The 27,303-nt window shown below is 43.5% G+C and overlaps 1 long non-coding RNA gene across 2 annotated transcripts; it reads right to left on the bottom strand.

The window, feature by feature from the left end:
• Positions 1-5,258: 5,258 nt before the first annotated feature.
• On the bottom strand, positions 5,259-27,279 carry LOC128104199 (uncharacterized). Of its 2 annotated transcripts, none has more exons than XR_008215905.1 (3): positions 26,995-27,279; positions 22,284-22,475; positions 5,259-6,422 (listed from the first exon to the last, which is right to left on the bottom strand). It is a non-coding gene; the product is annotated as an uncharacterized LOC128104199 (long non-coding RNA). The 2 variants fall into 2 exon arrangements; XR_008215904.1 differs by lacking the exon at positions 5,259-6,422 and adding an exon at positions 13,513-15,240.
• Between the last annotated feature and the right edge of the window lie 24 nt (positions 27,280-27,303).

The following is a 27,303-nucleotide window of genomic DNA, read 5'->3' as shown; positions in this document are numbered from 1 at the left end:
CTACTCCAACAAGGCCATGCCTCTTAATTGTGCCACTCCCTTTGGGCCTATGGGAGCCATTTTTATTCAAACCACCACAGTTCCCTTACAGCTCACTGGTATTTCTGATTTTCTGTGTTCTTAAAGTCTTGTGTTGCTACCTTCACATCTGGAAAAGCTGACATCTCTGGTCATTACTGATTGGCCTTGGAAGAGACTGACTTACCTGAGCTAGGGATTCTGGGACTTCCTCTGGTATTTTCTATGGATTTATCCAGTCTACCCCTTAGATTCACAGCTGGGAAATGTCTTGGGAATATATGCCTCCTCCGAGTCTCACAAAGCTAAGCCAAGTTACGAGCTGTTTCTTTTCCCTACAGCAGTGCCCTGAGGGTTCAAGGTTAACTGCCTGCTCCCAGTTCTACAGAGTTGAGTGGTTGCCTGCATGTGCTTGCAGACAATACACAGAAGCTTATGCACACTGCGTTGGATACTTAGTTCATTGCGGTGATATAATACCTGGCCAAAGCAATGGAAAGAACTGTTGTGGGGTATTTTAATCACATTCTCACACTCCCGAGACTTGCCACTAAAGCTAAACCTTGAATCAGGGGGTGGAGCCAGTGACTGACTGACTAGAATTAGCTACAGAAAAGCATCGAAGGCTATTGGGGTCCAGCCCCTCGACAGCCTTCTCTCAGAGTCCCAGAAGAGACACTACCGGGGGTGGATTAATCTGAGGGATACTCTAATAAATCTATGTGCACGAAACTCTTTAATCCACTCCCTTTATTCATTTGTGTCCGTTCTCCCTCTACACAGCTTCTATTCTGCTCTTATTTAGCTCCTTTCTGGCCTGCTTCTCCCTGCATCTTTCTGCCGTTCCCTCTAAAAGGTATCTTAATTCCGTCATCTTAGTTCTGCCCCATCTTGGTCTTTCTCATCTCGTTCTTACCCACCTAGTTCTTCCCCATCAGGCTCTTCCTCATCTTCCATCTCATTCTTCCAGTTCCTCAGTAATGTTCTCCTCAAGTCTCTGAGGTTTACAGCTATATACCCATGCAGTAGCAATGCTCTGGCTACGGCAAGTGACGAGTGACAATCAAACTGCCTTATTTTCCTTTGGCCCCTTATCTGTCCCAGCTGTCTTGGCTACTGCGGTTTTCTGGCAGGGCAGGGGAATGCACTTGGTGGCTGGGCAGCCTGAGTCAGCTTGATGTACCTGTATATAGAAATCCTTTAGTTCTGAGTTAATACTTAAAGGTAGATCTAAAACTAGAGATAAGACTTTGGAAAGAGAGAAAGTCAAGCTTAATTAGCACATCCGCCAGGCCTTCCCAAACAGACAGTCTGGATGCTTAGGTCTGTTCTTAGAGTACAGAGGTATCTTTGATAAGATACTTTTATCCGTCCAGGGATGGTCCTGGCCAGATGCTGCTAATGACAATAATTACAGGGAGGCTTGAAACTAGGGTTCTGGCTATTAGCACAGAAAGTTATCTAAATATTCCTTTAGTAGAGGGGAAATGGTGCCCAATAATGATCAACACACTGTTCTTAGAGAAGGAATTGAATGAAAAAGCTACAATAGCAAGCAAGAGATTTCATTGCAGGAAAATGGCTAATAATCAAAAGCCAATATCACCAAGACTCCTTGAGCCTTGGCTTGGCCTCTGGAAGGCCCTTGGCTTCTTCCAGGTATTAGCTTGTCATAATCAGCTGAAATCCTACTTCATATTATTGCAGCTTGCAGCAGAAAAGCCAGCAGTTTGGATAGAGATGATGCACAGAAAAGAAAGGACAGAGACTTGAGTTTGGCACTTTTTTGAGGGGGGGTGGTTCTGGAATAAGGGAAGAAACTCATCTCTTGCAGTTTCTGGCCAAAAACCAAGGTCAGCTAGTTGCTACTCAACCTCTCTGAGATAGCAGGTTTTTCACCCCAGCCTTTGACTCCTGGGTCTTATTGATAAATAGAATGATAGAGATTTCATTTAAACCTACATATCATGGCCGTGGTAGAGCCAGGGCCTTGGGACCAGAAGCCCCGATGGGCTGCAGCCTGAGTGGGGTGCTGACTGTGAGGCCTTGAGGCCTCAGACAATAATTAAAATATCAGTAGATCAGTGTGCAGCTGCTAAGCTGACAGAAAAACATCAAGGAAGGTTTATTCTTGCTCACAGTTTGGTTCATCATAGTGTGGAAAGCATAGAGACAGGAGTGTCAGGCAGCTGGTCACATAGCAGTGACAGTCCGGAAGCAGAGAGAGATGAACGATGGTGCGTTTCTCTCCTCACTTTCTCTTTTTTAAGCCTAGAATACTAGCCCGTGAGAAGATGTCACACACATTCAGGGTGAGTCTTCTTACCTGAGTTAACCTAATCTAGGCAATCCCTCAAAGATACACCCAGAGGATAACCTAATGTACATAGTACCTCATAGTACCAGGAGCTCACCTTCTAGGTGACGCTAGGTCTTGCCAAGTTGACGATCAGTATTAGTTTACAAGAGTACATCTAGAACAGTAGCTATTGGGGTCCATGTAGTGTTGCCAGGGCCCACAGAGGCTTTGAGCAGGAGCATCTGCAGGTGATGCATTCTACGAGGTATATGCCTGGGCCTCTTGACAGAGCTTCCAAGGTAGTTGTAAGACCCATCATCCTTTCTTGAGTTCCATGACCCAGTTGCTATGAACCCCACCTCTTTCCCCTGTTCCTAGCTAAGCCCAGACTATTTATTCATGACAAGCCATCGGTGTTTGAATAGGCAAAAAGAACCGGGTCTCTTGGACTCCCACATGGTTGGGAATCAGGCACTTATTATGGTCTTGTTTTCCCTTGTAGGAGAAGTCATGACTGGAGGAGGCTCTTGTCACTGAGTTGTGCAGTTGGGGGCAGGTCTGTGAGACAGTGAACCTGCTTGTTCTACCCCCTCTGATATGTTTGCTCCTTTTTTTTTTTTTTCCTTACTCTGATGAGGAGTTGGAGCCTCTCTGCTGAACTCCCAGCCTCCCACAAAGGCATCCATTTCCACGGGTGGTTGCCAAAATCAGTGTGTCCGTGGGATGCTAAGGGCTCCAGTGCCTGCTCTGCCCACGTTGGCAGTACTTATCCATGTGCTGGTTTGTGAGTCACGAAATGAATGACTACTTTTTGCTTTTGCCTCGATATTCTTCCTCAGTTCTCACTGTTTTTGTTTTAAATTTCACACACACATAATTTATAGGATCTAATTGTTAGAAAAAAAATCAAACAGGGAGATTTTTCTTAGTGGGGAGTGGAGGTACATGCCTACAAGCCCAGCAATTGGGCAGCTAAGGCAGGAGGATCATGAGTTCAAGACCAATCTGGACCACACAGACAGTTCCAGGCTAGTTTGGGTTAGCATGAGCCTGAACCTCAAACAAAATGAAACAAAACACGATTCCTTCTTTTTGCCCAGGAAACTAAAGACTTTATACTTATCCTGAAATAACAAGCATGAACCTGTATGCACTCGCGCACACACACACACGCACCAAAGTGAACAGACATTCTGTTAGCTTAAGTCCTGTGGATTAGTTGCTTACTGAGCCACTAAAATTCTGGAATACACCTAATTATGATGTATTAACAAGTCAAAACTATGTTATCCTTTGTTGGATATTGATATTAAATGCGCATAATTCAATATTTTAATAGCACTTATTCTGAGGAAGAATACACAATTTCCTAGTATCTTTGATGCTATGTGAAAAAACATACCTTCTTATTTTTCTATTTTTCAGCCTGTTGGCTATGTTTGCAGTACTTTATTTGCTACTTTAAAAGCTATTAGTGAGACAAGCCAACGCACAGGCTAACTCATTATGATCCTCTGCTCCCTGTCTGGCAGAATCTGGTTATCTTCTGTCACCCAGCATCCTTAGCCAGTGATGCCAGCGCTGGCTCAGGCCAGCAGGCTCTCCTCGTGGCTAAGCCATTAGGAATCTTGGGAGCCACACATTTGATGAGTTGGAAACTGATGCAGAGAGGGAATGCTACTAGGGATTAGTCCACACTTCAGAGGAAGGAGGGAGGGAAGGGAAAGAGAGAAGGGGGAGAGGGAGGAGGAGGGGGGAAGGGTGGGCTGTCCTATTTCTAAAACTGGCTGTTGATAAACATCAGGAGCACTCCACCCTCTGGTGGCTGTTTTCAGGCTTGCAGAAGATTGGTGGCTAAAGATCAATATTTTATCCCAAACACATTTTATATAAGGCTTTAGGATAGTGTTGCTGTCTTTGTCCTTAAATGTCACCTGACTCTGACTAGGTTTTACTCAAAGGATCGAAGGAACATGATTTAAACTGTATTACCAATAATTGTAAACATCCACTAGTAAATGTTGGTTTTCTTTTTTTTTTTATTAAATTTTTTTCATTTATTTTACATACTAACCATCATTTCCCCTCCCTCCTCTCCTCTCATTCCCTCCCCCCACCTCCTTTCTACACCCCCAATCTGCTCCTCCATCTCCATTCAGAAAGGAACAGGCCTCCCATAGGAGTAAACAAAGCACAGCACATCAAGTTGAGTCAGGACCAAGCTCCTCCCCCTGCACCAAGGTTGGGCAAAGCAACCCAGCTTGGGGATTGGGTTCCCAAAAGCCAGCTTAAGTGCCAAGGACAGATCCTGATCGCATTGCTAGGAGCCCCACAAATAGACCAAGCTACACAACTGTCACACACATGCAGAGGGCCTAGGTTGGTTCCATGCGGCTCCCTAACTGTTGGTCCAAGGTCCGTGAGCTCCAAGGAGCTCAGGTCAGTTGTCTCTGTGAGTTCCCCTGTCATGACCTTGACCCCCTTGGCTTGTACAATCCTTCCTCTCTCTCTTCAACAGGACTCCCAGAGTTTGGTCCAGTGCTTGACTGCGGATCTCTGCATCTGCTTCCATCAGTTATTGGATGAATGCTCTCTGATGACAATTAGGATAGTCACCAATCTGATTACAATAGATGGCCAGTTTGGGCACCCTCTCCACTACAGCTATGAGTCTTAGCTGGGGTCATCCTTGTGGATTCTGGGGAGTTTCCTTTGCACCAGGTTTCTCCTTAACCCCAAAATGTCCTCCCAACAAGATATCTCTTTCATTATTCTCCCTTGTCTGTCCTGTCCCCAACCTGCCCAACCCTATTCTTCATGATCCTATACCTCCATACCCCCACCCAATTTTTGTTTTTCTTACAAAGATTGTTATTTATTTTTAAGACTGTGTAAAGCCTGATCCTAATGAGTCTTAACAATAAAAACCCAGAGTCAGATATCAAGGGTGAAAGCTGAAAGATCAGAGAAGCAGAGCAGCAGCCACTAGAAACGTCTTACCTTTATAAATCCTCAGACCTGGGCAAAATGCTTTCTCTACAAATCCTCAGTCTGAATGGGCACCAAGATCCTGTCTCCACCTACCTTATATTCCTGTCTCCACCTCCCTAATGCTGGGATTAAAGGTATGTACCACCACCGGACTCTGTTTCTCTTTTAGACTGGTTCAATCTCATGTAGCCCAGGATGGCCTTGAACTCCTGATCTTCCTGCTTCCTCCTCCCAAGTGCTGGGATTAAAGGTGTGTACCACCATTGCCTGGCTATATGGTTAACTAGTGGCTAGCTCTGCCCTCTGATCTCCAGGCAAGCTTTATTTGTCAGAACACCAGCAAAATATCATACATTTCCCCCCTTTTGTCTAAAAAGTGAAGGTTTTAACTAACATAGAAAAACTATATACAATAAGTACAATAACTATATATGAATATACAGGCAATAATTACATTAACAATGTCTAGTCCATTAGCATTTGACAGATCCAGAGAAAATACTCCATTATCTATCCTATCTATCCTTTGGTGAGTCCAAAGTGTTGTACCTAATTCACTTTCTAGCCTAACTTGCATTACCAACCCAAAACTATCTTTTGACTTCTCTCAACCTTATACACTTTACACCTCTTTTGTGAGTGTCTTTTCTGAATTTGCTAAAAAGGAAAACTAAAACTATAAAGTCTTCAGCTCCATCAGAGACTTGAGAAGTTTATATAATATTACCTGAGTAAACAAGAACTGTAGAACAAATGACTTCCAAAAATAAGAAATGACAGAAACAGCTGGCTGCCTGGACAGTCACCCAAGGTTCCTCTGCAATGTTGGGGCATCCATCTTTGGCCTACAGGCCTAGCATATCTGACAGACTTATCTGTGAAGCAGGATTTTTGAAGGACTGTCCCACCTTGTCTTGGCAAAGTTCTGCAGCACTTTCTTTTCTGTCCTGCTTGTCCAACTTGGACACATACTGTCAGCAGTCAAAGCAAGCGCAGTTTCTTGCCCAATGGCTAACTTTTGCCACAAAGAAAGTAAGCTCCATATAGAGTTTCTTCAATGCCCAGCATCTTCTCTGAAGTAGATTGGTACTGCCAGGAGCAGACACGTCTCATTCTCATAAAAAAAAAGAAAGAAAGAAAGAAAAGAACAGAAAAGAAAAGAAAAGCTTTTGTTATTAAAACATTTAAATGCCACATTCTGTAGATCTCTGGAGTATTTGAAGGCTACTTGTCTATCTAAAATATATCTGTTTGACTTTGAAAACACACCTAACATAACTACAAGTTTGATTATAAAAGTGACCAACTACTAACCTGCATTTATTATCCTAAATAGTTTGTGATAATAACTTTCAAGGACTAGAAATTTATATTACATTGTTAGATGAGGTGTATAGGTACAATATCTTGAACAAGAGTACATGTATATGTACAGTATGTTCTAACCAAAATAGCCTTAAATTTGTACCAATATACAAAAATCCATATCAATGTAAAATATTTAAAACTAGCAATTGCTTTGTTGGTTTAAAAGTAGATTCAAATCTACCTTGTTATCCTATCATTTCTGTAACAGCTATGGATTTGCTATGGTTTGCTATGGCCATGTCAAAAAAAACAGTATGACCCGAAGTCATCTGTGTCCCTCATGTGTACAGTGGTGCCACAAAGGAACAAAAGCCACTCAGCTCTGCATATTAAAGGTCAATCACATCAGGCTACCAGTCTGTTTCATACCCACGACAGCTTCTTACTATTTCAGAACTCAAACCCTTCACCAAGCACTCTGGTCCTGGTAACCTAGCTCCCATTCTTCCTTCCTGGATGCTCCTTGCTGGTACATGGGTTCAAAGGCCACACTGCAGGAGAGCCTCTGCTTTGAGGGTAGGTTCATCTTGTCAAGTTGACAGGCTCTAGACTCACTAAGGAAACACACCCCTGGCACTTCTGGAGACGAGTTTCTAGACTAGGTGCACGGAGGTGGGAAAACCCAATACAAACACAGGCAGTGCCCTGCCATAGGCTGAGGTCTTGGACTAATGAAAAGGAGACAGAGTGGAGCACAAGTTTTTCTTTTTCTCTCTGCTTCCTGACTGTGGATACAATGTGACCAGTCACTTCAAGCCCCTACCATGGCGACTTCCCAGTGTTCTCTTGTGAACCAGTTCAACCCTTCCTTCCTTCAAGCGCTTGTGTTGGGCATTCTGTCTCAGCAGCAAGGGAAGGAAGAAACTAACACTGGGCAGCTGCTCTGAACCGTGCGTGCTCACCCACACACTCTCGCATTGGTCATGTGCAGAGAGGAACACAGAAAGAGCTAAGGGAAGCCAGACTCACTTTATAACAACACATCCTGCAGGAAGGCTATCCAGTCCTATCAGAGAAGAACTCACACAAAAAGGCATCTACTGGGCTGCAGAGATGGCTCAGCAGTTAAGAGCACAGACTGCTCTGGCAGAGGACCTGGGTTCAATTCCCCACATCAAGTGGCTGACAACTTCTTCTCCAGGGACTCTGACATCCTTTTTTTTTTTTTTTTTTTTTGGCCTCTACTGGGACCCATGCTAGTACATACATACCACTCCAAACACACACATACATCTAATTAAAAATAAATAGAAGGTTTTTTTGTTTTGTTTTTTTTAAGAATGAGGAGGAAGAGAAAGAAGAAGAAAAAAAGAAGTCCATTAATCTGTTCATCCTGTGATGGAAGGGGTGATCCTCATTGTCAATGTGACTGGGTTTAGAATCACCTAGGAGACTGATGCACACCTCTGGATCGGCCGGTGAGGGTGTTTCAGAGAGGACTAACTATGAGGAAAGGCCCACACTACCCTGTGTGGGACCAACCCAAAGGCTGGGGCCTTGGATGGAACAAAAGAAAAAAGAAGAAAGTGAACTGAGTACCATGAATCTCCCTGCCCCTCCCAAGAACCTTTCCTTTCTCCCTTAAGTTGCTTCTTACCAGGATTTGGTCACAGCCTTAAGAAAAGTAACTAATTGCGGCGGGAGAGGGGAGGTGCTGGAGAGATGGCTCAGTGGTTAAGAGCTTGACTGTTCTTCCAAAGGACTCAGGTTCAATTCCCAGCACCCATATGGCAGCTCACAAGTCTATGTAGCTCCAGTTCCAGGTGACCTGGCATCCTCATATGGACACACATGCAGGCAAAACATCAATGCACATAAAAATAAATAAATTTTAAAAAAAAGAAAACTAATTGGGTGTGGTCACACACACACCTTTAATCCCAGCATCCAGGAGGCAGAGGCAGGTGGATCCCTGTGAGTTCAAGGTCAGCCTGGTCTACAAATTGAGTTCCAGGACAGCCAGGGCTGTTAAGCAGAGAAACCCTGTCTCGAAAAAAACAACCAAAAGTAACTAATTCAACCCCCCACTCCTACTAGGCCTCACCCTCAACAGGATTTAAATCAAGGCAGTTGGTCAAATTACCATTAACTTGTATATATTTTCTAGAATTACCTTCTGGAATGATTTTGAAGCAGAGAATTAAAACTTGCAAATCATCCTTTGTCCCTCTGAGGGGGGAAAAAAAAAACCAGAACTCACAGAATAGACCTATCTTAGCATGCACATTTATATTTGCAACACATTGTTTAAAAGAAAGGATTATGCCTTTAATCCCAGCACTCAAGAGAGGCAGATGAATGTCTGTGAGTTAAAGGCTGGCCGGAGCTACACAGGAGAACTTATCTGAAGGGACTCTGGCCTGCTTGAATGTGGCGAGCTTGGCTGTGGCAGGCCCTGCCCTTCTCCCCGACTCCTTTTGCCTTGCTAAAAAAAAAAACAAAAAAAAAAAAACTGATTAGATTACATTCCTAAAGCTAGCCACTAAGGTCTCTTCCCTTATTTGGCCACTTCTTCCTCCTGAGGTTGATTACCAAGGTCCAGCTATGACAGTCCAGCAATCAGAACCCCCTTTTGGCTCACTAATCAATATGCCCAATTAAAATTAAACACCTTGCCGGGCGGTAGTGGCTCACACCTTTGATCCCAGCACTCGGAAGGCAGAGGCAGTCGGATGTCTGTGAGTTTGAGGCCAGCCTGGTCTACAGAGCTAGTGCCAGGACAGCCAGGGATACACAGAGAAACCCTATCTCGAAAAACAAACAAACAAACAAACAAAAATTAAACACCTCATCCCATTTTATCTTTATAAACTGCCATTTGCCCATGTGCCACGGCTGTCTCCCCTCTATCCAGAACAGTCCTTTGTCCCTCTGAGACAAATCCCCCTGCCCACTTTCCTTTGTCCCCTTCCCCTTCTCCCTCATCCCCATCTCCTCTACCACGACATCCTAGCCCATTCTAACACAGACCTCCCCTCTCTCCCCTTAAAAACGACACCCACAAGGTCATTCGCTGCTGTTTTCTGCCTGAGTCAGAAAGCAGCCACTTTAACATTTCTTCCCTGCTTACTAAAGGATCTGTCTGTGAAAACAAGTGTTTGGGTGTGGTTTGTGCCTAACCCCGGGTTCAGGAGGGAGCCCCCCGCTGTGTGGAGGTGCCCTTCATTATTTAAACACTTTTTTTTTTTTTAAGAAAGAAAGATTGTATTGCTCCACAGGTAATGTTTCAATTCTAAATGTCATTACAGAAATAAAGTGTTACAAATACCACACTCATGATTCATTGATGGTAGTTAGAAACTTCCTACGTGAAGTCACTTGAACTCCTAAAAATAAGTGGTTTTTTTTTTTACATCTTCCTAATTAAAAAAAAAATTCTGTTTTCAAAAGAAAAATTTTTTTTAGCATTTCTATTTCTCCTTGAAGGACAGAAACTGATAGAATTCCTAGCCACTCCTCTATGACCACGCAAGTGCTGGCAAAACAGTTAGTCATCTCAGGGCCTTATATCCTATGGAATTTGCAATTTGCGTGCAGCATGATCATGTAATCTATGCGCGTGCATGGCGTAGTTAGCTAAGCCCATATTTGCATGTGTGGGGGAATTCCTTAAAAGCGAGTCCCCACATACCCCTCCCCTCTCTTCCAGCATAATCTTTCAATAATAGGCCTAAGCACCCCCTTCTGTTCCCTTCCCTTAATAAACTCTTAGAGTGGGTTTTGTTGTGCCTCGTGACTTTTCTCGAATGGTAAACAGCACCACCTAATAACTAACAGAAACCATTTGCAAGCCACTGCAGTAACATTGGCTAAGCATATTGATAACTGATATGTACATGATGCTGGTTTGTCTTGTGTTGTCTAAGCTCACTGGGAAGTCAGCTCTATAAATATCTGTTGGGTCCATTTGGTTTATAATGCCAGTTATCCAGCATTTCTCTGCTTAGTTTTTGTCTGGATGACCTGTCTCTTGGTGAGAGTGGGGTATTGACATTTCCCACAATCACTGTGTGAGGGTCAGTATGTGATTTAAGCTGTAGAGTGTTTATTTTACAAATATGGGTGCCCTTGTGTTTGGGTTGTAGATGTTAGTAATTGCAATGTCCTCTTGGTGGATTTTCCTTTCCTTTGCTATCTCTTCTTATTTGTTTGGTTTGAAGTCTATTTTGTCAGATATTAAAATGGCTACACTAGCTTCTTAGGTCCATTTGCTTAGAATATCTTTTTCCAACACTTTAACCTGAGGTGATGTCTATCCTTGATGTTAAGGTGTGTTTAATGGATGCAACAGAAGGATGGATCCTGTTTTCACATTCATTCTGTTAGTCTGTATCATTTTATTTGGGAATTAAGACTGTTGATGTTGAGCAATACCAATGACCAATGATGATTTATTCTTGTTATTTTGTTGTTGTTGTTGTTAGTGATGGTGGTGGTTGTGGTGGTGATGGTGGGTAGATGGGTATGCTTCCCCCCGTCATTTTTACTTTGCTGGTGTGGAATTATTTATTCCCTGTGTTTTCTTAGATGTAGTTGACCTTTCTAGGTTGGCATTTACCTCCTAGCACCTTCCGTGGGATTTGTAGATAGATATTGCTTAAATTTGGTTTATTTATAGAATGTCTTATTTACTCCATCTATGGTGACTGAAAGTTTTACTGGGTATAGTAGGTAGCCTGGGCTTGAATTTGTGGTTTCAGAGTCTTCAGGACGTCTGTCCAGGTACTTCTGACTTTTAGAGTCTCCATTGAGAAATCAGGTATAATTCTAATAGGTATGCTTTTATATACTTGTTCTTTTTCACTTGCAGCTTTTACTATTCTTTCTTTGTTCTATATGTTTAGTATTTCGATTACTATGTGCCAAAGGGACTTCCTTTTGTGGTCCAATCTATTTTGGTGTATGCTTCTTATACTTTGATAGGCATCTCCTTCTTTAGATTAGGGAAAGTTTCTTCTGTGATTTGTTTGTTTGTTTGTTTTGTTTTTTGAGACAAGGTTTCTCTTTGTAGCCCTGGCTGTCCTGGAACTCGCTCTGTAGACCAGGCTGGCCTTGAACCTGCCCATAGAGATCCATCTGCCTCTGCCTCTTGAGTGCTGGTATCAAAGGCAAGCAGCAGCACCACCACCATAGCACCAGCACCACCACCAGGAATTTTTTGTTTTGGTTTGGTTTGGTTTTTGGTTTTTCGAGACATGGTTTCTCTGTGTAGTTTTGGTGCCTGTCCTGGAACTCACTCTGTAGATCAGGCTGGCCTTGAACTCACAGAGATCTGCCTGGTTCTGCCTCCCGAGTGCTGGGATTAAAGGCATGCGCCACCACCGCCAGGTTCCACCAAGAGTTTGTTAGATTTAACTTTATTTTTTTTTGGCTAAGGTACTTTCTATTTCTTTTATCATGTCTTCGATGCCTAAAATTATCTCTTCCATCTCTTGTAATTTTTTTTTATTTAGCTATTTATTATAAGCGCCAGATCTCATTACAGATGGTTGAGAGCCACCATGTGGTTGCTGGGAGTTGAACTCAGGACCTCTGGAAGAACAGTCAGTGCTCTTAATCACTGAGCCATCTCTCCAGCCCCCCATCTCTTGTATTCTGTTGGTGAAGTTTAGCTAGAGTTTTCCTGCCTGGCCCACAGTCAGGTCAAATCTCTCTCACCTGCCAGTCTCACAGCCACTCAGACCCGACCAAGTAAACACAGAGACTTATATTGGTTACAAACTGTATGGCCGTGGCAGGCTTCTTGCTAACTGTTCTTACAGCTTAAATTAATCCATTTCTATAAATCTATACCTTGCCACATGGCTCGTGGCTTACCGGCATCTTCACGTGCTGTTTGTCATCGTGGCGGCTGGCAGTGTCTCTCTGACTCAGCCTTCCACTTCCCAGCTTTATTCTCCTCCTTGTCCCGCCTATACTTCCGGCCTAGCCAATGGCTAATCAGTGTTTTATTTATTGACCAATCAGCAACACATTTGCTATACAGCAGTGAAGCTTGCCTCTGTGGTTCCTGTTCAAGTTCCTATATTTTTCTTTCCAGATTTCCCTCAGTTTGAATTTTCTTTATTGATTAATTTCCACTTTCAGGTCTTGAATGCCTTTCTTAATTTCCTTCCACTCTTTGTGTTTTCATAGATTTCTATAAGGGATTTATTCACTTTTCTCTTTAAGGACCTCTATCATATGCATAAAGGCTGTTTTAAGATTTTTTTATTGTTTTATAATTTTAAAAAATGAATGAATGAATGAAAACCTAGCCACTAGGATAAAGGTTAAAAACTGAACTATATGGGTTGGGGATTTAGCTCAGTGGTAGAGCGCTTGCCTAGCAAGCACAAGGCCCTGAGTTAGGTCCTCAGCTCCAAAAACAAAAACAAAAACAAAAACAAACAAACAAACAAAACCCTGAACTATAGCTGTGCAATGGTGGTGCACGCCTTTGATCCCAGCACTCGGGAGGCAGAACCAGGCAGATCTCTGTGAGTTCAAGGCCAGCCTGATCTACAGAGTGAGTTCCAGGACAGGCACCAAAACTACACAGAGAAACCATGTCTCGAAAAACCAAAAACCAAACCAAACCAAAACAAAAAATTCCTGGTGGTGGTGCTGGTGCTATGGTGGTGGTGCTGCTGCTTGCCTTTGATACCAGCACTCAAGAGGCAGAGGCAGATGGATCTCTATGGGCAGGTTCAAGGCCAGCCTGGTCTACAGAGCGAGTTCCAGGACAGCCAGGGCTACAAAGAGAAACCTTGTCTCAAAAAACAAAAAAGCCCCAGTTTTCAAGGTTCTTATCTCGTTCTATTTAAAATTAATGGGGAAAAAATGATCACTTTAGAACCAAGTTGTTTCCTGCTCAGCCTGCTTGGAGCCTCATCAACCATCAGGTTAGGGTGTGTTTTAGAAGGCTTAGACATCTAAGGTTGCTACTTTGTTTTTAAGAGTCATGTTTTATTTAGAGGAAGGATTGTATATTTTTAGGGAGGAAACCATCAGATCAACAGTCCTATTTAAATACTGACAGAAGACAGATCTAATTAAAGCTACATGAAGGGCAACAGGAGCCCAGACACTCCCAGTGAAAGGGACAGTGTTGAAAGCTTTGGAAGGCTTAGTGGAAGTTAGTTAGGTTATAGGAGGTATCAGGCTGTGTATCAAGCTCCCACCAATAAGATAAGTCTCGTCATCACTTACATCAGTGATAAAAGACAGGAGCCATGTTGGCCCTAGTGTGCTTGCTACCCTTGTTTGGGTTCTAGCATACTCTTTTTACAAAAAAAGATTTGCCTTGCTGTTGTAGGATATTTTGATTGTACTCTGACACTACCGAGACTGCCAATAAAGTTTGCTTTGAATCATAGGGTGGAGCTAGCTACTAGCTGAACAAAATTAACCATAGAGGTTCTGGAGGACCAAGGACATATAGAGAGACACAGGAAGTAGTAGGGTAGGGCTTAGAAAGATTCTGGGCCCTCCAGGATTGAGGAATGAGAGAGAGAGAGAGAGAGAGGTGGTCACTGGTCGCTTCTCTGCCAATTCTCTGATCATTCAGGTTCTTTGTGGAGGCCCACAAAGGTTTCTTAGTGAGATCTGAGCTTGCTTTACCCAGCAGAGCTGCATTAGAGGATTGATTGACCATGTGCATGGTTTCTACGTGATTGGAAGGGTCTGCACTTGGCTGTGCTGGGGGAGGTCTTTTGCTCCACCCCTTGGCATTCCTATAAATAGCACTTTAGAAGAGCCAGGAGGGGCCGGTGAATAAGGATCCAGTCGCTCCCAAGGCTATCCTGTGTTTCTATCTGTTTCTCTCCCCTCTATCCTTCTATCTAAATCTCTTATCCCTCCCTCCTTAAGAGTACTCTAGGGTAAAATGTGGGAGCCAGTCTCCCAGCTGGCCTCCCACAGTTCTTACCCCCCATATTTGACTCCAGACTTTTTATTGATAAAGAATAATTAGATAAACGCTTCACTTGCCAAGTTACTTTTGCTTTGTTTGTGTGTTCCTTTGCCCATGGAGATTATTGTTTCTAACACTTTAATCTGCACAGGTAGTATTCAAAAACCATTACAATCCCTTTAAGTCCAAAGCTAAAATGAAACGGGCATTGGGTTGTTCATGGTATCAAAAGAGAAATCTAGAGCTCGATGTGATGGTGCACACCTTTAATCTCAGCACTCAGTGGGCAGAAGCAGGCAGATCTCTGTAAGTTCAAGGCCAGGCTGTTCTACATAGTGAGTTCTAGGCTAGTCAAAACTACATAGTGACACCCTGTTTTTAAAAGGGGGAAGGGGCTAGAATTCAAGAACAGAGAGGAAGCAGCACAAGGATGTCATGGAGGGAAACCTTGGGGCCTACTCCTTTGGATTATGTTTTGGATAGCTTCACTTCTTTCCTTCAGTCCTCATGTCACCAGCATGTTGAACTTGTGCAGCATGCTCAAGGTCAGGTTCTGGGGCTCAGAGGCAGTGTGAATCCAGTGTCAGCTACCCAAGAAAGGATGCTGGCTAAGTGCAGCATCAAAGGCGGCGGCAAGACAGAACTTTCACTGGGTGGGCAGGAAAGGCAACTGGAAACAAAAGAGAGAATACGCAAATGTCATCTGGAAGGGAGGCGCTGAGAATGTTGGCTAGGTTTCTTATTATTAATTTTTTTTCATTTATTTTCTATCCCGACAGCAGATTGGCTAGTTTTTTATCAGAGAACACAAGCTGGAGTTCTCTGAAATGAGGGAACCTCAATTGAGAAAACTCTTCCATAAGATCTGGCTGTAAGGCATTTTCTTAATTAGTGATAGATGTGGGAGGGCCCAGTCCATGGTGGGTGGTGTCATCCCTGGGCTGGTGGTCCTGGGTTCTACAAGAAATCAGGCTAAGCAGGTCATGGAGATCAAGCGTAAGCAGCGCCCCTCCATGGCCTCTGCATTGGCTGCTGCTACCAGGTTCCTGTCTTGCCTGAGTTCTTGTCCTGACTTCCTTCAGTGATAAACAGTGATGTGGAAGTGTAAGCCAAATAAACTCTTTGCTCCCCAACTTGCTTTTTGGTCATGGTGTTTCATCACAGCAATAGAAACCCTAACTAAGACAGTGAGCCTTAATGAAACTCCGAAAAGACATCAGATAACAGAAACACTGTTACACCTAGCCTGTTATGCACCACAAGGAAGGAGAGAGATAACATCTATGGGTTCCAAAGATTTTAATAATTCACCACATAAGCAGGTCACTGATGGATCAGGGCTGCAGGACAAGGACTCAGGAGCCTTGTTTCTCCTGACAGCCCGGAGCAGGGACAGAAATGGAGTTTATAAACACAAAATTCACAAACATTTGTTGCCAAGTTACAGTTAGAATTTTCACCAATCAGAAATCAAAGATTAGGGACTTCTCTTGTGTGCAACCAACATACAATACAAGCCTTTTAGTTCAACCAATCAGATTTATTTGTTCTTTCCATTGTTAGGAACAGCCATAACTTTTCTAGAGAAGTAAATATGCATAACAACTATTTCTATGGTTTAGGGAGGAGGTTGGTCAGCCATTGGAAAGTTCCCAGCTTCCCTGGGGCTTGGGAACCTGGGCTTTATTTCCCCCTACAAGTAAAATGGAGTCTGAAGTTAAAATGGCAGTACTCAGCAAAATGGTGCTTTTGCCTGCTCCCTTTAAAACCCCTTGTAACTTAACATGTAAGATGGTGTTTGGCTGGAAAGTACTGGGCCCTTCTTGGAGACTACAAGGTAGCCCAAAGCAGGATGGAAGCCTGGCATCTGTCTTCATTCTGCACCTGTCTTCTTTGCCTTGCTTCATCTGCTGACCTCTGCATGCGGGGATGTAAACCACTCAGAGTGTCTAGAAACTAGTGATATCTGTGATGGTTAGCCTTGTCAACTTGATGGGATTTAAAATGACTATAGAGACAAAACTCTGGTCATGTCCATGAAATATTATCCAGATTAATTATCTAGGTTAAGTGAGATGGGAAGACCCATCCTAACTGTGGGGTGCATAAAAAATGAGATCCAGCCAAGCACCAGCATCTATGCCTCTCTGCTTCCTGACAGTGGATGCAGTGTGACCAGACGCCTCCCATTCCTGCTGCCATGCTTTCCCCACCATGACGGACTGTACCCTGGAACTGTGAGTCAGACACACCCTTACTCCCATAAGTTAATTCTGCCAGGTACTTTGTCAAAGTAATGAGACAAATGACTCATTCACTAACCTCATTCCTCCTCAAGCCTAAAGCACTAAGATGAGAGTATCTTGGGGCTAGCAATTGTTATCACATCTGGTTCCATTCTTACTAAAGATCTGTAATCACTGGCCAGGACAGCCTAGTTGTGTGTGCCTCGTGCTGCTGATCCAGTGCTTCCTCTATTTAAACCTAAAGTTCTTATACCCCGAAGGTGAACCTGCAACATATGAAGCCTCTTCTCTGTTCCTGGACCCAGGACACATTAGAGTCTTTCTCTTGACTTTTCAACATTACTTTTCTCTATGATTGGCATGTTGGGATGGTTTGCCAAGCAGTTTTTTGGGTTGGCAAAGTCTGGGCTTTGTCACTAAAAACCTCAGAAGTAACTCTCAGAAGCTGCCACATAGAAGGGAAGTTCTGAACACAAAACACATACAGTAATAATAAAATAAGCTGGCTATGGTGATGTGTGCCTATAATCCAGCACCGGGGAGTCTGAGGCAAGAAGATCCCAAGTTCCAGGGCAGCTAAAACTGGTAAGACTGCACCAACAAGGGCGGAGGGGAGGATTTGGAAAAACATAGTAGCCTGATCCACAAGCAGCACCCTGAAGACAGCACTCAGAAGGAGTTGTGTGTCAAGACGCACCCCCAGGTGTGTGTCCACTCACTGACAGACGTGTCTTCAGCACAGTTGACATGCCTACTCAGTCTTGGTTCCACTTGCCTCTGTCAGAGTCACAGCGTTCCTCCAAAACTCCCTTAGGAACTTGCTGAAGGGCTACATGTGTGTGTGGCGTCCAGCCTGGGACCCAGGAAGTATCAAAGTACTAGCTGAGGAGAAGGAGTGGAGGAAGGGAAGCTAAGAGTCATGTTTTATTTTTAAATTCTTAGTTGATATCACTTAAAATTGTATTCAATTTATTTATTTTATGCGTGTTTTACCTGAAAGTGTGTGTGTGTGTGTGTGTGTGTGTGTGTGTGTGTGTGTGTGTGTTTGCGTGCGTGCGAGCGTGCATGTGTGCATTGCTGCCTGCCTGCAGAGAGAGCATTAGATTCTCTGAAACTGGAACTATGGATGGCTGTGAACTACCATGTGAGTACTAGATCCTCTGCCAAGTGCTCTTTTTTTTTTTTTTTTTTTTTTTTTTTGGTTTTTCTAGACAGGGTTTCTCTGTGTAGTTTTGGTGCCTGCCCTGGATCTTGCTCTGTGGACCAGGCTGGCCTCAAACTCACAGAGACCCACCAGGCTCTACCAAGAGCTCTTAAACACCAAGTCATTTCTCCAAATCACTTTACAAATTTTTAATTTATTTTCATGTACATGGGATTTATCAGACTGGCTAACAGGCTGTGGTCTGGGTAATCCAACAATGGCTGTCTCCTGATGGAAAGGCCAAGGATCCAGTAGTTGTTCAGTCCGCAAGCCTGGATGTCTCAACAGTGCTAATCTGGCTGTAGAGGTATTCCTAAAGAGCTTGCTGTCTTGAGCCTACATTGGAATCCTGAAGAAGTAAGTTCTAATATCAGTGAAGGAACGTCTAGGCAACAGGCCAGATGAACCAGGGAATGAGAGTGAGGACAGACAAGCCGTTTCCTATTTCCATTTCCTTTTTCGTGCGCTGCCACCAGAAGATGCAGTACCCTAAGAGTCATATGTCCCTAAGAGTCATAATTTGATGGCTAATTTCTGCTTTGCACCCACAGCTCCTGGTATCTGATCTCCCAGCTGACCAGAATGAGGAGGATATGCTTTGTTAGTTTTGGCATTTGCCTCTGGCTCCTTCAGCAGCCCCAGAACAAAGTGACAGTTATGATGACAAACTTTTCCAGATATACCTGTTCATGTCAATGAGGTGAGCTCCAGAAAATCCCTATGAAACCACAGACAGTGGAGGGGGTGAGTGTACAAAAACCACTTCTAAATACCTAACAGTATCAGGACTAGGAACTCTAGGAACTCAACTTAGTGGTAGTGTGCTTGTACCTGGTAGCATGTACCAGGCCCTAGGTTCAAGTTCCAGATTCTCCCTCACACACACACACACACACACACACACACACACACACACACACTCAAACTCTAAGAAAGAAAAAAATGACACCTCTGTTGAAGATTCTACAAGGCTAACTGGGCTTAACTGACTGATTAGAATTTGGTGATTTTATAGGGTTGTGGTGTTGCCAATCCAGGGCCAAATTATTCTAGGATATCTTTAGTCCCTTTAATAGCTAGCTATTCAATGCCTATCTACTTCCTTCTTCAGCTTCCAGGGTGCTGGAATTACAGGCATGCACCTCTATAACCCTTTGAGAAATATCTTGAGAAATTATTTTTATTTTTTAATTTAGCATACAAATAATGGGTTTCACTCTGATATCTTCACAATGTGTAGCATGTAATTTGTTCCTTTTAATTCCTCATTACTTTTCTTGTGCCCTTAAGTCCTCCTCTTCTTCCTTCCAAGTAGTTTCTTTTCTACTTTCATATCATATATGTGCGTGTTCATACCTTTTAAAGACATCTAGATTCCACCTAAGAGAAAACATGGGCATGTGCCTTTCTGACTTTACCTCATTTCGATTAATGTAGTCTATAATTCCATCCATTTCCTGGTAAAAGATGTAGTTTCATTGCTTATAATGAATAAAATTTATCACACACACACACACCCCTAGTCTGATACTACATCTTGGCTGTTGTGAATGGTGCCACAAGAGTGTGCAGGTATTTCTGCCATATACTAAATTAGTCCTTCAGGTGCAGAGCCAGCAGGATTCAGCTGGATCATTGACCAGTTCTAGTTTTAGTTTTTTGAGGAACTACCATACTGATTTCCATAGACACTATTCTAATTTATATTACTAGCATCTGTGTATATACCCTGGCAAACCACACCCCCACTTGGCTAGCATTTGTTATTTTGAGTTTTTCTCATAGGGATAAGATTCTCATTGTAGCTGAGTATGGTGGTGTACGCCTTTAATTCAAACACTTAGGAGGCAGAGGCAGGCAGATCTGAGTTCAAGGCTAGCCTGGTCTACAGGGAAAGTTCCAAGATAGCCAGGGCTACACAGAGAAACCCCGTGGGGGGAAAAAAAGGAAAGAAAAGAACAACAAACATGTCTCAATGCAGTTTTGATTTTCTCTTAAGGCTGAGATACGACTCTCAATGCCTTGAATTCCTAAGAATTATGAACTTTTTTCCATATACTTGTTGACCTTCTTTTTTAATTTTTAAAAAAGTATTTTGAGCCAGGCCATGGTAGCACATACCTTTAATCTCAGCACTCAGGAGGCAGAGGCAGGTGGATATTTTAGTTGAGGCCAGTCTGGTCTACAGAGCAAGTTCCAGGACAGCCAAGGCTACACAGAGAAACTCAGGCTCAAAAAGCCAAAAACGTATCAATAAAAAATATTTCGTGTATGGTACATGTGAATGGGTGCCCACAGAGGCCAGAGAAGGGAGCCGGGTGACTCAGATCTGGAGTTAGAGCTCTTGTGAGGTGCCTGATGAGGTTGTTATGGACCTAACTCAGGACCTCTGGAAGAGCAGCAAGGGCTCTTAACCACTGGGCCATCTCTTCAGCCCCTTTCTGGCCACACGAATTTCTTTTGGTTTCTGGGTTTTTGTTTGTTTGTTTTTCTAACTTAGTAATAATGTTTTAAGAAAATTATCAAGCTAGGCGTGGTAATATGCATTAGTCACCCCAGCACTCTGGAAATGGGGCCAAAAAGATGTTTATCATGAGGAATAGATAATGAACACAGAAGAACTCTCCAAAATGTGCACTGGTTTAGAGAGGCACTCCTAACTAACCATCCTTGGTTGTGTTATAACTACTCTTCATGTGGCACAAAACAGCCAGCAAGAAACAACTTAAGGGAAGAAGGTTCCTTTTGGCTGCTGGGGTGAGGGGGGTGGGGTGAGGGGCGGGGTGAGGGGGCAGTCCACACTGTAGGCAGAGCATGGTGGCAGAAGCATGGGGCTGCTTGTTCACCTCTGCGTGGGTCGGGAGAGAAGGGAAACTTGTGCTCAGCTGGCTTTTTTCATCCACCTCTGGGTGGTGGTGCCCACATTCACAGCAGACTTGCTCAGTTAATACTCTCTGGAAAAACCCTCACAGACATACTGGTGTTCTTCCTCACCGATGCCCATGGTTTCTTAATCCAGTCAAGCTGACCGCTGGAACTCATCACTGCCTCTCTCCATAAAGATCTGGGACACACGGGCTGGAGAGATGGCTCAGTGGTTAAGAGCACTGCCTGCTCTTCCAGAGGTCCTGAGTTCAATCCCCAGCAACCACATGGTGGCTCACAATCATCTGTAATGAGATCTGGTGCCCTCTTCTGGCCTGCAGTCACATATGCTGTATACTGTATACATAATGAATAAATAAATCTTTAAAAAAATATTAAAAAAAAAAAAAGATCTGGGACACTCACTGTTGGGTTACACACTTTGTAGTGAGAGGACCGAGCAGACGCCATTACAGGCTGCTCAATCTTCTCTCAGAGGTCAGGCCTCAAGTTCAGTTTCCTGAGACTTGAGCAAGCAGTTTCTGGGAAGGCCATGAACAAAAGACAATTAATCACTGATGCCCCTGCCAGCAGGGACAGGAAGATAGGACACACCAAGCCTGGGCCTCTGAGCCAGACCCCACAGTGTGTGCTAGGCCAGCCAGCCTCCAGGGCAGCTCAAGGACAAAGCCTGGGACCTGTCCAGGCCTGCTCCAAAATGGATAACTGTAATCCCCAACTAACCCTAGCCAATTAAAAGTTACTAACATGATTGCCACTTGCATAAATCCTGAGTCTGTTCCTATGTAGTCTGTAGACCCCAAGCCCCCCTTGTTTTAAAAACCCTGCCCCATTGCTACTCAGGGTCTCTCCTGCTCTGCTGCTGCGTCAGACAGATGGAGAGACTCCAGTTAACATAAAATAAAAAGACTCTTTGCTTTTGCATCAGATTTGGTCTCTTGATGGTTTTTGGAGGGCTTTGGGTACAAGAGTAGCAGTTTTGAAATCTTTTTCACATCACAGCACACAGGATGTGATCATATTTGCACATGGTAACAACATGCACCTTAACACTGTTTCCAATTTTAAAGTGGACACATAGATAGCTCTCCATATACTGGCCATGGATTATTTGGAGCATCTATGAAGTTTTTCCCCACTGCTCTGATAATGTTTATTAAAAACCTGAGTTCTATTTTATAAGAAGCTCCTTCTTGGGATGGAGAGATGGCTCAGCAGGTAAGAGCACTGTGAAGGGGGAAAGTCTGTTTAAAGTCATTACTCTTGGGAGGTAGTTCGTTAGGTGGCAATGAAAAACAATTTTAGCTCCCTTCCCCATCTTTATGCTTAATTTGTTATAGAAGTAGCCTTTGGATAGTTAACCATGTACAGACTCACAGGTATGATGAGATCCATGGAACATTCCAAGTTTTCCAATCTCTGTAGCATTTGAAAGGTATTGGAAGAGAGCAATAAAATTCTGAGCTAAGCCAGGAGTGATGACACACACCATTACTCCCAGAACTTGGGAGGTAGAGAAAAGTGGATCCAATCCAGAGTTCCAGGAGAGCCAGGCTACATAGATAGACCCTGTCTCAACACAATCAAAAAAGAAAAAAAAATGAGCTATATATTAACATAAAACCAAAGTAAATCACATTCTAAGGAAGTTGGTCTGAATACTAAAAAAGGAGGAAAAACAGATGAATCTCTGCCTCCCGAATGCTAGGATTAAAGGCGTGTGCTACCAATGCCTGGTCTCTATGTTTAATATAGTGGCTGGCTTTGTCCTCAGATTCCCAGGCAAGCTTCATTTGTTAGAGCACAAATAAAAGAGCACAAAACAAATTCATTTTATGGGGTCAATGTAGACTTTATGCCAGACTTAGAGAAGGGGAAAGTACAAAAAAGCAAACGTAAGTCAGGCTGGTGTTAAATGGTATGACTTTATCTAAGTGAAACTTACCATTTATCCTCAAATTGCATCTTGTCAAGAAGGCTGCGTTGCAAAAGTAATGGTGAAGTGAATGAGCAAAGCAGCAAGTCTGATACACAGGTATGAAAATATGATGAAGCCCATCACTTTGTATAATTAATTACCCATACACCCAACAACAGCAAACAATTTAATGGTAATGAGCCATTCTAACGGACACACTAATGAAGAGAAGGTAAAAGAACTCTGTAACAGTGCACACAGAAAGAGCTTTAATTATTTTTATTTGTTTACACTTATCTAGCAAAAGCTGAGTATGTGCTATGGCCTGAGTGAAGGTCTGAGAACAACTCTGTGGAGTTCTGGTGATATTTGATTTGCACTCTAACAAATAAAGCTTGCCTGGGAATCTGTGGACAAAGCCAGCCACTATATTAAACACAGAGGCCAGGCAGTCGTAGCACATGCCTTTAATCCTAGCATTCAGGAGGCAGAGATTCATCTGGATCTCTGTGAGTTCAAGGACACACTGGGAACAGAGCCAGGCGTGGTGGCACATGCCATTAATCCCAGCATTAGTTAACCATAGAGGTCTGGAGGTTTGTATAGAAAGACAGGAAGTGATAGAGCTGGGCAGAAAGAGGAAGTGATGTAGCTGGGCAGAGAGAGGAAGTAAGATGGCAGGGCACAGAAAGGTATATAAGGCATGAGTATATAGGAATTAACTCTCTTGGGCTGAGGATTTCCTAGTGGTAAGAACTTGTGGCTGGCTTGTTCTATCCCTCTGATCTTTCAGCTTTCACCCCAATATCTGGCTCCGGATTTTTCATTAATAAGACCATTTAGCAATTTGTGTTACATGGAGTCGATTATCTCCTTTCACCATTTGGGTTCTTTGGTCTGGACTCAGGTAGTCAGACTTAGCAGCAAACAACTTAACCCACAGAGCCATCTTTCCAGCCTAAAAGTGTGTGTGTGTGTGTGTGTGTGTGTGTGTGTGTGTGTGTGTGTGTGTGTGTTTATATGGGGGCCAAAGGAGGATACTGAGTGTCCTTCTCAATTATTCTTGACCTTATTCCTTTGAGACAAAGTCTCTCTATGAACCTGGTACTAGACTGGAGGCTAGCAAGCCTCAGCAATCCTCCTGTCTCCATTCCTCCTTTCCTCGAACAGTGCTGGGTTACAGCTGTGTATGGCCACACCTGGCTTTTTACATGGGTGTTGGAGACTTGAACTCAGGCCCTCATAGAATTGGGCCAAATCTTAGATGGTTTTTTAATAAAAAACCCAGGGCCAGATACCAGGGTGAAAGCTGAAAGATCAGAGAAGCAGAGCAGCCAGCCACTAGTTCTTACCTCTACGAAATCCTCAGCCTAAAGAGAGTGAGTTCCTGTTTTCTCATGCCTTATATACCATTCTCTGCCCTGCCATACTACTTCCTGGGATTAAAGGCGTGTGTGCTTCCCAAGCAAAGACATAAGATCTCGGTATGTGCCACCACTGCCTGGCTCTGCTTCGCTCATGTAGCCCAGTGTGGCCTTGGACTCACATAGATTCAGATGGATCTCTACCTCCTGAGTGACAGGATTAAAGGTGTGTGCCACCACTGCCTGGCCTCTATGTCTAATCTAGTGGCTGGCTCTGTCCTCTGATCCTCAGGCAAATTGTATTAGGGTACACTGTCTATCACCACACCACTGCTTCATTTCATATGCTGTGTTCAAGGCAGCTGGTACTAATCAAAGGGTAGTCAAATTAGTTCCCTATATGTCTTCCTGATGATAGCATTCCTGAGGAAAGTCCTCCAGAGGGAGAAGGTAGATGCTAGTATGCCTCATAAGGACTAGCCTCAAAGCAAATGTTATTTTAGGCTACTCTACTGAGTAAAGGCGGTAACACCAACATTTGACTCTCTTCAAGTGCATGCTCTTATCCTGAAATTCGTTACTACGGTGGATGTTAAGGACACAGAGACACAGGAAGAGGCCCCTGTGATTATTCTGAAAGGAAACTGAGCATACACTGCCTACAATGTCCAGCTGCTAAAAAAAGCTAATAAAAAAAATTAAGGGAATACTTATAATGTTTCTCCATAAGAATTATTATTATTTTTTTTTTTTTGGTTTTTCGAGACAGGGTTTCTCTGTGCGTGCGCCACCACTGCCCGGCTAGAATTATGTTAATATTTTTATGGATACTCTTCCAGTTAACAAGCTTTCCCCTTCTTCTAATTTCTGAGTATTAATCAGTGCCTGGCAGATTTATTGAGTTTGAATTATAAGTATGTGAATTTTATTATTTTTCTGCATCTATTAAGACAATAATAATGGTATTTCTTTTTTGCTTTATAGTATTGATGTGGTAAATTACACAGTGATATTATCAAAAATATATTTGCTGCCCCTGATTTTTAGCATATAATACCAAAACATTCCAAATCTCTTCAGGGATAATGGTGTGTGTGTGTGTTTCCTAAAGCTGGGCACAATGGTACTTGCCTATAATCCCAGAACGGGGCAGGAGGAACATGAGTTCAAGGCCAGCCTGAACTACATAGTTAGACTCTGTTCCAAAATGGGGGGGGGAGGTATGAGAGTAGGAGGGAGGAGATGGACGAAACATCAGCAAAATATTAATTGCTAAACCTGAGTCTTTGGTACAGAGGAGTGGCTCGCACTACTCTATATTTGAGAAATACCTCATTTGTTTCTGGAGAACACAATCTCACTATGTAATCATGTTTGACTGGTACTATGGAACCCTGGGAGACCTTGAACTCTCAACAATCCTTTTATCTCAGCCTCCTGAGCTCTGGGATAACAAGGTGAGCCACAATGCCTGACTACTTTCTTTCAAAATACATCCCTTATAAAGCTTTTCTTTCCCAGATTCTACGTAAGCTAGCAACTTTATCTCCTTGAATTTGTTCACATCTTTTTTGTTTTTCAAGACAGGGTTTCACTGTGTAAAGGCTTTGGTTGTCCTGGAACTTGCTCTGTAGATCAGGCTGGCCTTGAACTCACAGAGATCCACCTGCCTCTGCCTCCCAAGTGCTGGGATTAAAGGCATGGGCCACCACTGCCCGGTTCACATCTTTACTATCACAGTACATTATTATGCCTATTTAGGAATGTATTCCTATGCTGACGGTTTATTTAAAGTTTAAAAAAAAATAGTTCATTATTGAGTATTCACCATGCACAGGGACTCTATTATGCTCTAGACATGGGTAATGAATAAAATAAATATGCTATCTACATTCGTTGCATGGAGAGTAAATAGTGCAGACAGGCAAACAAGTAGGCAAATGTGCAGTAACTGGTGGGCAGGAAACCCAAAGGATTCAATCAATAGAGACTACTTGGAAAAGCAACTTACTTCCAGACAGTAATTAAGACCTCTCAGAACAAGACTCTCAGATCTCAAGGATATCCGCGTTACAGAGTGTATGCTTACTTCCTCATATTCACATGTTGAAGTTTTAATCCCACCTGTCATCCCATGTGATATGGTCGGGAGGCAATTAGCATATTTTTTTTTTTTTTTTTTTTTTTGGTTTTCCGAGACAGGGTTTCTCTGTGTAGCTTTGCGCCTTTCCTGGGACTCACTTGGTAGCCCAGGCTGGCCTCGAACTCACAGAGATCCGCCTGGCTCTGCCTCCCGAGTGCTGGGATTAAAGGCGTGCGCCACCACCGCCCGGCCAGCATATTTATTATTATAGTACCAACAATAACTTTTAAGTAGTGTAAGAAGTCAGAAGACCTTGTGTTCTCTTTTTAACCGGGCCGAGTGAAGTAAGGAAAACTGTCGTTAGAATGACTACCTACGCAGGCAGCTGATCACCCTTCAACACTACAATAAATTTGCAGTAGTGAGGCTACCTACCGTGTTGACGTCTGTCTTTATTGTTTTAGATAGGGTCACACTTCGTAGCCCTAGAACCCGTTAGAGTGCAGGGATTAAAGGCGTGGGCCACCGTGCCCAGCAGGCAAGGGTAAGACTGTTACCCCAGTAGCCCCACCCGAGTAATTCAGAGAGATCACGGGGACTCCTTTTATTCCGCTGCGTGCTGCAACTAACAATGCGCATGAAACGGAATTGAACAGAAAAACTGACACCGGCTCGTTGGAGAAAACGGTTATTTGTAACTTGCTTCGTCAAGTCTCTACTTACATCCTAGCACGTTTTCTTCCGGAAACTTCCTTTTACACGAGTACATCTTTTTAAGCTGGGACTAGATAGCACCGGCCAGTAATTAGCGGTGCTCTAGGGGTGGCGGAGGGCACCCTATGTCCAGAACTCTCCACACCTGGGCTCTCCCTGCTTGGGGCAGCACACTAGGTGAGCGACCGTCTCCGTGCAGAGGCGGCTGGGAGCCGGCTGGCTCACTTCCGCACGCCGGGCAGGGTGTGCAAAGACAGCCTCCTCGGCTAATGACCCCAGAGGCCCGCAGCCCAGCCCACCGCGCGGGCAGTTCTCCCT

This window comes from Peromyscus californicus, unplaced genomic scaffold, assembly GCF_007827085.1.
Source record: "Peromyscus californicus insignis strain IS unplaced genomic scaffold, ASM782708v3 Scaffold_8__1_contigs__length_139910024, whole genome shotgun sequence".
Classification (NCBI taxonomy): Eukaryota; Metazoa; Chordata; class Mammalia; order Rodentia; family Cricetidae; genus Peromyscus; species Peromyscus californicus.
This window is presented reverse-complemented; position numbering and strand designations above follow the sequence as displayed.